This window comes from Pongo pygmaeus, chromosome 12, assembly GCF_028885625.2.
Source record: "Pongo pygmaeus isolate AG05252 chromosome 12, NHGRI_mPonPyg2-v2.0_pri, whole genome shotgun sequence".
NCBI lineage: Eukaryota > Metazoa > Chordata > Mammalia > Primates > Hominidae > Pongo > Pongo pygmaeus.
Window position 1 is genome coordinate 56,064,308 of NC_072385.2, and position 12,715 is coordinate 56,077,022.

Genomic DNA, 12,715 nt, shown 5'->3' on the forward strand with positions numbered 1-12,715 from the left:
GTTTCTAAATTTCTTTGATACCTCTAGTGGTCTTGTTTCCTGCTATACCAAGTTCTTTCAAGCTAATTTTGTATATTTTCTGCCCAGGCCTGTGGCCCACTATTTCTCCAAGGAGCCTTGTCTTTTTTTTACTAGGAAATATAATTCAGAGAATATAATCTGGATGTTTGAGGTGCTCATTAGTCTTAAGGCTAATATATTATATATTATATATATATATTCCTGTTTTGTCCACTGAAAGGGCTTTAAGACTTAAGTCTTAAGGCTAATATATTATATATCATATATATATTTTATATATATATACATTCCCATTTTGTCCACTGAAAGGGCCTTAAGACTAATAAGCACCTCAGACATCCAGATTATATTCTCTAAATTATATTTCCTAGTAAAAAAAAGACAAGGCTCCTTGGAGAAATAGTGGGCCACAGGCCTTGGCAGAAATAAATAAATATATATATTATATATATATATATATATCACACACACACCACGAAGTCATATTTCCATTTCAATTTCAGTATGAATAGCTTTTTCCTTATTCTTTAACCTTATACCTGTACCTCCTTTCTCCAGTGCTGCAAATTTTAATACCCAATGATACTAACATAGTCACTCATTTGCTTTATACTTGTGGTGGGCAGACAATAAAGCTGCCTTTAAATTTCTCACCTCCTGCTAATTAAACCTAGTGTAATCCCATACTTTTGAGTGTGGGCTGGACACAGTGACTCAATTCCAATGAATATAATTTGACAAAAGTGATAGAATGTCACTTCCTAAGTTACATTACCAAAAGAGCATGACTTCTGTCTTGCTGGCTTTATGTAGTTCTTTGCTGGTTTGCTTTGAGGTAATTCATGTGTTCTGTTATAAACTGCCCTATGGTGAGGTCCACATGACAAGAAACTGAGAGAGATCTCCCAGCAACAGCTGGAGACGACCTGAGGTCCTCAGATGAACAGCCCACAAAGAACTGAATCCTGCCAACAACGATGTGAGTGAGCTAAGAAGCAGATCCTTTCACAGCTCACCCTTGGGTTAATTCTAATGACAGAAACACCAGCCAACACCTTCATCCCAGCCTTTTGAGAAACCTCAATTGCAGACACTCAGTTAAGCTGCACCCAGATTCCCACCTTCAGAAACTGTCCCCAGGTGGGGAATGGAGCTACAGTACAAGCTGCAGCTTTCTATGTTTACCGATCATATTTCTTCTATGATTACTTAATCGTTCCTTTCCTTTGTATTTCTGGAAGGCATCTGGGCAAGTGTGATTAATCTTAGTTTTTGTTTTTTTTTTATTGAAGCTCCCTTATAAAATCTTACATGCTTTTATTTGAAACCCCACCCAACTTTATTATGAAATGTCCATACTAGGTACTGTGCAAAGTGGAAATTCATAAATTAGTAATAACCCCAAACAAAATACAGTCAGCCCTCTGTATGTATCTATGATTTTTTACATCCATGGATTCAACTAACTGTGGGTCAAAAATATTCAAAAATAAATTGCATCCATATTGAACATGTACAGATTTTTTTTTCTTGTCATTGTTTCCTAAGCAATACAGTATAACAACTAGCAACTATTTACATAACACTTACATTGCGTTAAGTATTATAAGTAATCTAGAGATGATTAAAAGTATTTGGGAATATTTGTGTAGGCTGTATGCAAATACTATGCTGTTTTCTATGAGGAACTTCAACATCCATGGATTTTAGTATCTGTGAGAAGTTCTGGAACCAATCCGCCATAGATACCGAGGGAGAACTGTATAACACATGCCAAAATGTGGAACATTCTATTGACACAGCATTAATGTTTCTTAGCCATAAATTTCCTTAACCAAGCACGTGAGTCTTGGAATTAACTTTGGCCTCAAGTGTTTGTAATCATAGCATAGGCAGCAAGCCAAAGAAAATAAATAGATAAATCCACTGACAAGGCAGACAAAAATAATGTATTTATGTGTTCACTCATGCAACAAATATTTATTGTGTCTACTATATATTGGGCACTACGCTAAGTACCCAATATATATGAGTAAATAAAGAAGACTTAAAAATGCCTTTGTGAAACTTATAATCTAGCAGAAACATATAAGCAATAAACATGATGAATAAGTGAACATCAGGAGGCAGGGATCCTAGGACCACCTTGAAAGTCTCTTGGCCACAGTAAGTAAATGCCATGGTATAGTGGAAGCTGGTAAATGCTATGGAGATAAATAAAGTTGGTCAGAGGAGAAGGAGTACATAGATGTGGCTTGGTTTAAATTGAAACAAGATAGATAGTGAAGATCTTTTTAACAAAGTGACTTTGTGCAAAGTCATGTGTATGACTCAGGAGAAAAACAACTCAGGCTGGAAGAACAGCATGTTCAAATATTTAGGCGGGAGTGCACCTGCTATGGTCTAGTAACAGCAAGGGAGTCGTGTTGCTGGGATAGAATGAAGAAAAGCAGAAAGTGAAAGAGATACTGAGGAGGCACTGGCTTTTGAAGGGCCAAATAGGCATAAGAGGATTTTGTATTTTCCTCTGCAAACAGTGGAGAATCACTGGAAATTTTTGAACACAGAATTATTAGTAAATTAGGACAACCAAAACCTTACTTCAGTCTCTGTGATTCAAAATAAGTCAAGGGCATATGCTCGGGGATGGAGCACCATGTAATAATTTTCTAACCTGACCCCAAATTTGTAGGTATCTTTGATATACAAACATATTATTTTTCTCAGTTTAATGTCTGTATAAACTCTTCAAAAATTGAAATGGACAAAAGTATACCAACTAATCAGATCACATCACATAGTATTTTTAGAAGTCATCAGGAATACTGTGTGTAGCACTGCTATTGTTCCTACCTCACAGAATCACTTTGGAGAACTCCACAAGTCCTCATTATCTGTGCTAAAAAAAAATCAAAAATTTGGTTAGGGTTTACGCTAAGAACCCCTGACACAGAAATAGCACAATTGTGTGCTGTTTACATCTTCTTAAAGCACAAGGGCTTCCCTAATGAAAGTTCACATTTGTTTCCTTCAAAAATCATCCTATGCCATTAAACTAATTTTCAAAGACTAGTCATCTAATTAATATGATTTTGTTCTCTCTTTAGTCCTATCTCTCTTTTGGGAACTATTATTATTCAAACAGTAGATAGAGTGGTATATTTTTCTTTTTTTTTAATTATACTTTAAGTTTTAGGGTACATGTGCACAACGTGCAGGTTTGTTACATATGTATACATATGTCATGTTGGTGTGCTGCACCCAGTAACTCGTCATTTAACATTAGGTATATCTCAAAATGCTATCCCTCCCCACTTCCCCCACCCCACAACAGGCCCCAGTGTGTGATGTTCCCCTTCCTGTGTCCATGTGTTCTTGTTGTTCAATTCCCACCTATGAGTGAGAACATGCGGTGTTTGGTTTTTTGTCCTTGCGATAGTTTGCTGAGAATGATGGTTTCTAGCTTCATCCATGTCCCTACCAGCTTCATCCATGTCCCTACAAAGGACATGAACTCATCATATTTTATGGCTGCATAGTATTCCATGGTGTATATGTGCCACATTTTCTTAATCCAGTCTATCATTGTTGGACATTTGGGTTGGTTCCAAGACTTAGCTATTGTGAATAGTGTCGCAATAAACATATGTGTGCATGTGTCTTTATAGCAGCATGATTTATAATCCTTTGGGTATATACCCAGTAATGGGATGGCTGGGTCAAATGGTATTTCTAGTTCTAGATCCCTGAGGAATCACCACACCGACTTCCACAATGGTTGAACTAGTTTACAGTCCCACCAACAGTGTAAAAGTGTTCCTATTTCTCCACAACCTCTCCAGCACCTGTTGTTTCCTGACCTTTTAATGATCACCATTCTAACTGGTGTGAGATGGTATCTCATTGTGGTTTTGATTTGCATTTGTCTGATGGCCAGTGATGATGAGCATTTTTTCATGTGTCTGTTGGTTGAATAAATGTCTTCTTTTGAGAAGTGTCTGTTCATATCCTTCACCCACTTTTTGATGGGTTGTTTGTTTTTTTCTTGTAAATTTGTTGGAGTTCATCGTAGATTCTGGATCTGAGCTCTTTGTCAGATGAGTAGATTGCAAAAATTTTCCCCCATTCTGTAGGTTGCCTGTTCACTCTGATGGTAGTTTCTTTTGCCGTGCAGAAGCTCTTTAGTTTAATTAGATCCCATTTGTCAATTTTGGCTTTTGTTGCCATTCCTTTTGGTGTTTTAGACATGAAGTCCTTGCCCATGCCTATGTCCTGAATGGTATTGCCTAGGTTTTCTTCTAGGGTTTTTATGGTTTTAGATCTAACATTTAAGTCTTTAATCCATCTTGAAATAATTTTTGTATAAGGTGTAAGGAAGGGATCCAGTTTCAGCTTTCTACATATGGCTAGCCAGTTTTCCCAGCACCATTTATTAAATAGGGACTCCTTTCCCCATTTCTTGTTTTTGTCAGGTTTGTCAAAGAGCAGATGGTTGTAGATATGTGGCATTATTTCTGAGGGCTCTGTTCTGTTCCATTGGTCTATATCTCTGTTTTCGTACCAGTACCATGCTGTTTTGGTTACTGTAGCCTTGTAGTATAGTTTGAAGTCAGGTAGCGTGATGCCTCCAGCTTTGTTCTTTTGGCTTAGGATTGACTTGGTGATGCAGGCTCTTTTTTGGTTCCATATGAACTTTAAAGTATTTTCTTCCAATTCTGTGAAGAAATTCATTTTATTTTAAAAAATTGCTCTGCATTCATCTTGGTTTAGGCTTCCATAACAAAATATCATAGACTGGGTGGCTTAAATAACAAAAATTAATTTTTGCGCAGTTCTAGAGGCTGGAAGTTCAAGATCAGGGTGCCAGCATGGTCAGTTTCCAGCAGGGTTCAGTTTCTGATGAAGGCTCTGTCCTTCACTTGCTGACAGCCATCAAAGTAAGACCCCACTCATATGAGCTCATTTAACCTTAATTACCTCCTAAAAACCATATCTCTAAACACAGTCACATTGGGAGTTAGAGCTTCAACTCCCAAATTCAAATTCATGTGAATGTTGTGAGGACAAAATTCTTCAGTCCATAGCAGTATTGTTAAATAATTATATCCATTGGTATTGAGGATTATTAATTTTATTTCAACATTTGTCTATTCTGTTAATTTCATATTACTTTTTCCAACATATACATATTTAAATGTATACATATGTATGTGTAGTATATGTATGTATACGCATATATACAGATATACTTGTACCATATTAATACATATGCATACATAGTATGTGCGTACATAAATATGCATACTATGTGTGCATGTACAATATAGACAAATATATATATACACATATACATACATATATACTTCCCAGATCATTTCTTATTCATAGCTTCTTTAGTTCTGGTAAGAATTTAAAATTTAAATTTGTTTTTCTTTGATTCTAAAATTCTCTCCAGTTACATCTTCTTCATAGTAAATCACCTATTGGAATTTATCAGTTTGATCACTTATTTTTCAAACCACTGGGTTCCTTAAACAAATAGTAAATTCTTTTTGTCTGCTCATATTGCCCCACTCATACTACACAAACCTGCACCTTGAGTGATCGTTTATCTTCAGATTGAGTGCAGGGACTAGGAAGTTATCACTTAACAGGCAGTAGGAAGGAGTTTTCCTTTCCCTGTGAGCTGAAAATAAATGGGTTTCAGAGGAGAGTTCTTTTCTGAAATGTGCAGGAAAGCTCCTAGTTCTGTCTTTGACAAGAGAAACAGAAGTGGGTCTTTCTCGGTTGCATAATAGAGAAATAATTTCACTTTTTGAGTAGAGCCCCCAGAGGGCAGCCAGAGCAGCAAGATCAGCAATATTTTTCCAGATATGAGTTTAAGATGTGAGTAGAAGCAATTCATCCCCTAATGTTGGAGAAACATTCTAGACCCAACAGGTACATTTATCTGGTTCATACATGCAAGGATGCCTGGGAACCAAGAATTGACATGTGTGGCACCCCTTTAGAAAAAATTTCCCTCTTTTTCTCCTCCCCCATCATTTCTATCAATGTTTGCTATTTATATTAGTTGAGTCATTTCAATAGAATATAGCAGAGTAAAGATAAAGTCCTCCTATGCCTGTTGAACCATGCAAGATCCAGGACTCCAACACCCTTTGACTTTATCTTTTCTGTTACAGGAATCAGGTTTCATCTCAGTTTTTAAAACTTTGTTTCATACATCTTGTGTTATTGCTATATTCTCTTAAGAAACGAAAGTTTAACAAGGTAATAAATGTTCACTTAGCAAAATTTTCCATCTTGGTGTTTATGCAATTTTGTATTAGGCATAATTGAATAAATAATGGATTGAAAGAGAATTCTTGACCTTCATGAGTTTACTATGTAGTTAGAATTTCATAAATACCTAATGTAGATGATGGGTTGATGGGTGCAGCAAACCACCATGGCACGTGTATACCTATGTAACAAACCTGCACATTCTGCACATGTATCCCAGAACTTAAAATATCATAAAAACGTAAGTTCAGGCATGATTAATTAAACAGAGATAATTATAGAAAGCCTGGGATAACCTCCTTGCCGACTCTGATATAAATTCCTATGGAAATACAAAATAATGGAGCTCAGAATGAATTCAGGGTTCACTAAGAGAATATTGGAAATGTCTTGAAACGGTTTTAAAGAAAATCATGGGTGTGAGTGGGTGGAAATTTTACCTGTCCTATGCCAAAAATAAGCAAATGTGAGAATAAATGAAGTTGCAAGAATCATTAGAGGATTCTCAAGTAAGCAAAGTTCAGAGATAGCTTAGTTGTTGGCTTAAAAAAATATTAGATTGGCTTTAGCATACATACTTTTTTTCCATTTAGTAAACGATTTGCAGTTGACACAATATAACTCAAGATTATTTCATAAGTGATAAACAATCTAGTATCAATAATAATTATTAGGTTTCTACAATGTGATTAGTTGTGTCATGGGAAAATAAGTGTGTAAAAGAGTATTATTCTCTGATTTCATCACTTGTCAGCATTGAAATGGCCAAAGATTCCAAATAAATCCATACCCTTTCCTTTGATCCAGCTTCAGATAAAATTGGAATGGATCTTGAAAAGGAAGGATTTCCCTAGCAATGTAATATTAAATTTGTGTAGGAAATATTCTGAAACATAGAAATGATGCAAGGGTATACACACACACACACACACAAACACACACAGAGAGTTGATGACTTCCTCCAGTAAACCATGGCTATTAGAAAAAGAAAAAGCAATTGAAAAGAATGATTGCTTTCTCATGATCCTTTTTGCTACTGACTTAACTCTTTTGTGTTCTTAGCATTTGTAGTCCCAATAAAATAAGAAAATCATATTAAAATAGGTAAACTGTAGAAATGCAATTTCCAAAACAGGTTCTCAAGGTGGTTTCCTTTGGAATATGAACTATTCATTTGATAATCTCACCTAGCTTTACAATGTATATACATGTGTATATGTAATCTCACCTAGCTTTACAATGTATATACATGTGCATATATACAGATATACTTGTTCCATATTCGTGTATATACATACATAATATGCATAAATATGCATGCTATGTATGTATGTACAATATAGACAATATATATCTATACACATATACATACATATATACTTCCCAGATCATTTCTTTTTAATAGCTTATTTCTCTTAAGAATTTAAATTTTATATTTGTTTTTCTTTGACCCTAAAATTCTCTCCTGTTATATCTTCTTCACAGTAAATCACCTATTGGAATTTGTGAGTTTTATTGCTTATTTTTCAAACCACTTTCGAAAGATGTGGGCTGCATATCACACATGTGAAATTACTTATAAAGGGACTTTAAATAAGAACATACTTTCTTTCAATCACATGATTTCAAAAGTCAGATTATTTGAGTTTCACCCCCAAACGACAATTTAATAAATTATTTTGTAATTATTGTACATGTAATGTACAATTTACATTATGTATGTACATACATACAAATATATGTAATGTACACTTACATTATTTGTAGATTATTTTACATGTAAACAAATAAACAACAGTGTAATTGTTCATGTACTCAAATGTCTAAAGTAAAAAAAATTAAAATATTTCTTAGAAGATGAAGGTACTGCTGTATGATTTTTTTAATGGATGACTTTTTATCATGTTTTTCAAATTCTATGCTTACCACTTTAGAAACATTTTTTCTTAGAGACCCTTTAGTGAATTAAAGCACAATAGCAGGCTACATATAAATGAAATTTGATACAAATACTTTTCTGAGTAAAAGCAAAATTTAAAATTTTTTCGAATATTGAATTAAAAAATATAATATGTATTGATTTTAGAAAATATTTTTGAAGTAATGCAAAACCATTTAGGTTGTTTAAAGGGAAAATTTTATTTTATATATTTACTATAATTTATTACAGCATGAGAAAACATATTTGATATTAGTTACTGCCCCTGCTTCCTTCAAAGTTAGTTCTGTGTCCTGTGGTGAAAATAATAGAAATATAATAATTTAGTGTGTATTGTAGCAGTTGACTTTACAAAATACTACCATAGCATTTAATAAGCAAGAATCCACTTTCATTGCATTTATATTGTATTAGGTATTCTCTAAATAAATATTCAATATTTTTTGCTTTTAAAAAACGATTTTAATATATAAATTATTAAAAAAATTCATAGACACAAAATGGTCTTTGATTGATGAATTTGTCCTTCAGGGAAGAAGTAGATGTGGCAGTTTCTGGTTTTGTCATTTTGTTCACTGGTCTAACTCTAGCACCCACAGCCACGTTTGACACAGAGGAGGCACTCAAAAGATATTTGTCAAATGAATGAATGATTGAATGAATAGCTACCATAAGCATGTGCATTTGTTATTTAATTATTAGGGAAGGAGATATGATAGCTAAGGAAGTCATATTTTAGAAGGCTTCTGAAGTATGTTTTTTTTTTTCAAAGAAAAATTTAGTTGCATTTATTTTTTTTAAATTTTATTATGATTGTACTTTAAGTTTTAGGGTACATGTGCACAACGTGCAGGTTTGTTACATATGTATACATGTGCCATGTTGGTGTGCTGCACCCAGTAACTCGTCATTTAGCATTAGGTATATCTCCTAATGCTATCCCTCCCCCCTCTCCCCATCCCACAACAGTCCCCGGTGTGTGATGTTCCCCTTCCTGTGTCCATGTGTTCTCATTGTTCAATTCCCACCTATGAGTGAGAACATGCGGTGTTTGGTTTTTTGTCCTTGTGATAGTTTACTGAGAATGATGGTTTCCAGCTTCATCCATGTCCCTACAAAGAACATGAACTCATCATATTTTATGGCTGCATAGTATTCCATGATGTATATGTGCCACATTTTCTTAATGCAGTCTATCATTGTTGGACATTTGGGTTGGTTCCAAGTCTTTGCTATTGTGAATAGTGCCACAATAAACATATGTGTGCATGTGTCTTTATAGCAGCATGATTTATAATCCTTTGGGTATATATCCAGTAATGGGATGGCTGGGTCAAATGGTATTTCTAGTTCTAGATCCCTGAGGAATCACCACACCGACTTCCACAATGGTTGAACTAGTTTACAGTCCCACCAACAGTGTAAAAGTGTTCCTATTTCTCCACATCCTCTCCAGCACCTGTTGTTTCCTGACTTTTTAATGATCGCCATTCTGAATGGTGTGAGATGGTATCTCATTGTGGTTTTGATTTGCATTTCTCTGATGGCTAGTGATGATGAGCATTTTTTCATGTGTTTTTTGGCTGCATAAATGTCTTCTTTTGAGAAGTGTCTGTTCATATCCTTCACCCACTTTTTGATGGGGTTGTTTGTTTTTTCTTGTAAATTTGTTTGATTTCATTGTAGATTCTGGATCTGAGCTCTTTGTCAGATGAGTAGATTGCAAAAATTTTCTCCCATTCTGTAGGTTGCCTGTTCACTCTGATGGTAGTTTCTTTTGCTGTGCAGAAGCTCTTTAGTTTAATTAGATCCCATTTGTCAATTTTGGCTTTTGTTGTTTTATAAATAGAACTAAAGAAAAATAAAATATTACAGTATTTTACTGGACCTCTTTATTTTAAGGACCTATTTATACAGTTACCCTATTAACTTCTTTATATATCATTTTTTCTTTGACACAGTTACCTTCAGTTTTTCTGTAATAAAGAAGCCCTTTTTATTAAACATGGGATGCCTATTTCTGGTGGTTTTGTCTGAAGTGATATGATTTTGCTAAGATTACATTAATGAACACCTTAGTTAGAGATACCTTTTGACAATAGTAATTTCCTGTGTTTATTTTTGTGGAGGGCCAGAAATATCTGATTTTTTAAATTGAGAATGAATTTGTAGCCATTTTAATGTTGGGCGATTATCAATCTTTCTAATAGTAGCATATATTCATGAATAAACTCAAAGCATGAAATAAAACCTCTTGCAAGTAAATGTTTTAGTACTTACCATGAGTTATATATTTATTTCAGAAAAAATTTTATTGATGGACTGAACAATCTACAAGTAGCCACAGAATATTATTTGTTGCAAAATGTCCCAAAGTGTAATAACATCAGGCTTGTTCATTTGTAGGCTCCTTATGAGCCTACAAAATCACCTCATGGAGGTGAATGTTTATTAGTTACTGTCATTAATTTTGCAGTCATTATTTGAAAGTCCACAAGACTTAAAGGACAAAATGAAGGAAATATTATTCTATCCCATAGTAAAGCAGGTTGAATAAATGGAGTCACCAAACAAAAGGAAAGTGCAAAACATATTTTATTTTAAAGAAAAAGAGATGTGACATGAACTATGAAAAGAAAATAATTGTATATCCTCACATTAAATCTTGATTCTATACTATAAATTAAGGGAAATATTAGCCAATTATATAGACTTACTACATAAGATTTTGGTCACCATCTAGCAACCAAAAATAAATCCATCGTGTTTGGATTTGGTAAGTTAGCTAGCATATAATCAATGACATTCATTTGTGTTTTATTTATTTATGCATGTGACAAATATCTAGGGAATACCTATTATATACCAACACTGTGCTAAGGTCTGTGATACAAAACCTACCTCTGCTCTCAAGGAATTAAGCCCAGTCGAGTACAGACAAATAAATAGGCAGCCATAGTACAAAATATAGAGACAAGAGAAAGGTGCTAGGAAACATTTTTAGGAGGTAACCTGTAAAAGGAATTCAAGAGGAGACTCCTGGAAAAAAAATAGTACTTCTAAGGAAGCTACATGTTGAAAGGAAATTAAACAGGCAAATAGATGGGAGCAATAGAATGTTCCAGGCAAAATGAACAGTATGTGCAAAAGTTTCCATAGAGAGTCCAGATAACATGATGTTTTAGAAGAACTAAATATACTTTTAAATAATTTAATTGATCCATGGAATTTAAGAAGGCTGTATGAATAAATTTCAAGTTCAGTAAGAAATCTTGATAGTTACAAAACTGACGAAGAATAAAATTGAGGAATTAATATGTTCTTGCACTTTGAAGAGTAGAAAGCAGCTTTCAACTGGCAGATATATTACAGGGTACAGCCTGTAATACAGTAAAAATGAATAATTATTAGCATGAAGAAATGCATTTCTCTAAGAGAAGTCTGTTACATGTAATTAAGACATAGTCATTCTTCCATTATCAGAATTGTATGCAGAAGTATTATTTTCCTAAAAATATTCCTTCAGAAAAAAATGTGTACAAAATATTTGGATAAAGTGAGCAAACTTATGTCTTCTTAAGTAATTTTTCAGTGAATATGATCTGTAGTGCACTGGAGTACAAAAATAGCAGTACAATTTAGAATTATGATCAATATTTACTCCTTCCTAAATCACTACCATCTAATCTTTCAAAAGGCTATTTTGGAATGATTAGATTTCAATACGACATTAGAGGCTATCTTCTCTCCCTTCTTTGTATTATGTGTAGAAATCCAACAGCAATGAAAAAAGGCATTGGAAAGTGTCAAAGTCTGTTTTCAATTTTAGTTTTGATGCCTGATTTTCCAGCCAGGCAGCTCAGACACTGAAAGTGGATTATTGATGCTATTGTGTGTGAGGGAAGATGGTATAGAGCGGGGCAGGAGGCACAGGAATATTTGCTCATTGATTGCATAAACTAAAGCATAAATTCCTTGCATGAGCAGTACACTACTGCCTTCACTTTTCGTGCTCCCCAATAGGCATCGTTTCCAACGAAAGTGTGGCTGGGTAAGAACAATCCCCCATCACTATGAGAAACTGTAGGAAAAAGCACATCCCTTACTGATGACAAATTATACTTAAAATTCTATCTAATTGCTTCTGTTGCTGGTAGTGTCTGTGGTTGGCAAATAATTAAAGAGACAAAATACTCTGAGATAAACATAAGTATGAAGAGGGCTCGTTGGGAACACAGAAGAAGATCACTACCATTATGAAGACAAGGTTTGGGGAGAAGGCAGGGGAAGGATGGTTGACACGAGTAAATAAACTGTTCACATAATACTAAGTATTTCGCTCTTTTTTTTGTAGTATGTACCAGACTAAATTACAACTCTCTGTGTACTTTTTTGTCTTGCCTTGAAGCCAAAGATTTGGCTTACTCATCTTTGTTTTCTCAGCTCTTAATACAGAGCGTACCAATTAGG

The 12,715-nt window shown here is 34.3% G+C and overlaps 1 protein-coding gene across 2 annotated transcripts in view; it reads left to right on the forward strand.

Annotated features, from left to right (window-relative positions):
• The window catches only part of LRRTM4 (leucine rich repeat transmembrane neuronal 4), a 792,270-nt gene that overhangs the window by 100,992 nt on the left and 678,563 nt on the right, over nucleotides 1–12,715 (forward strand). The window lies entirely within an intron of this gene.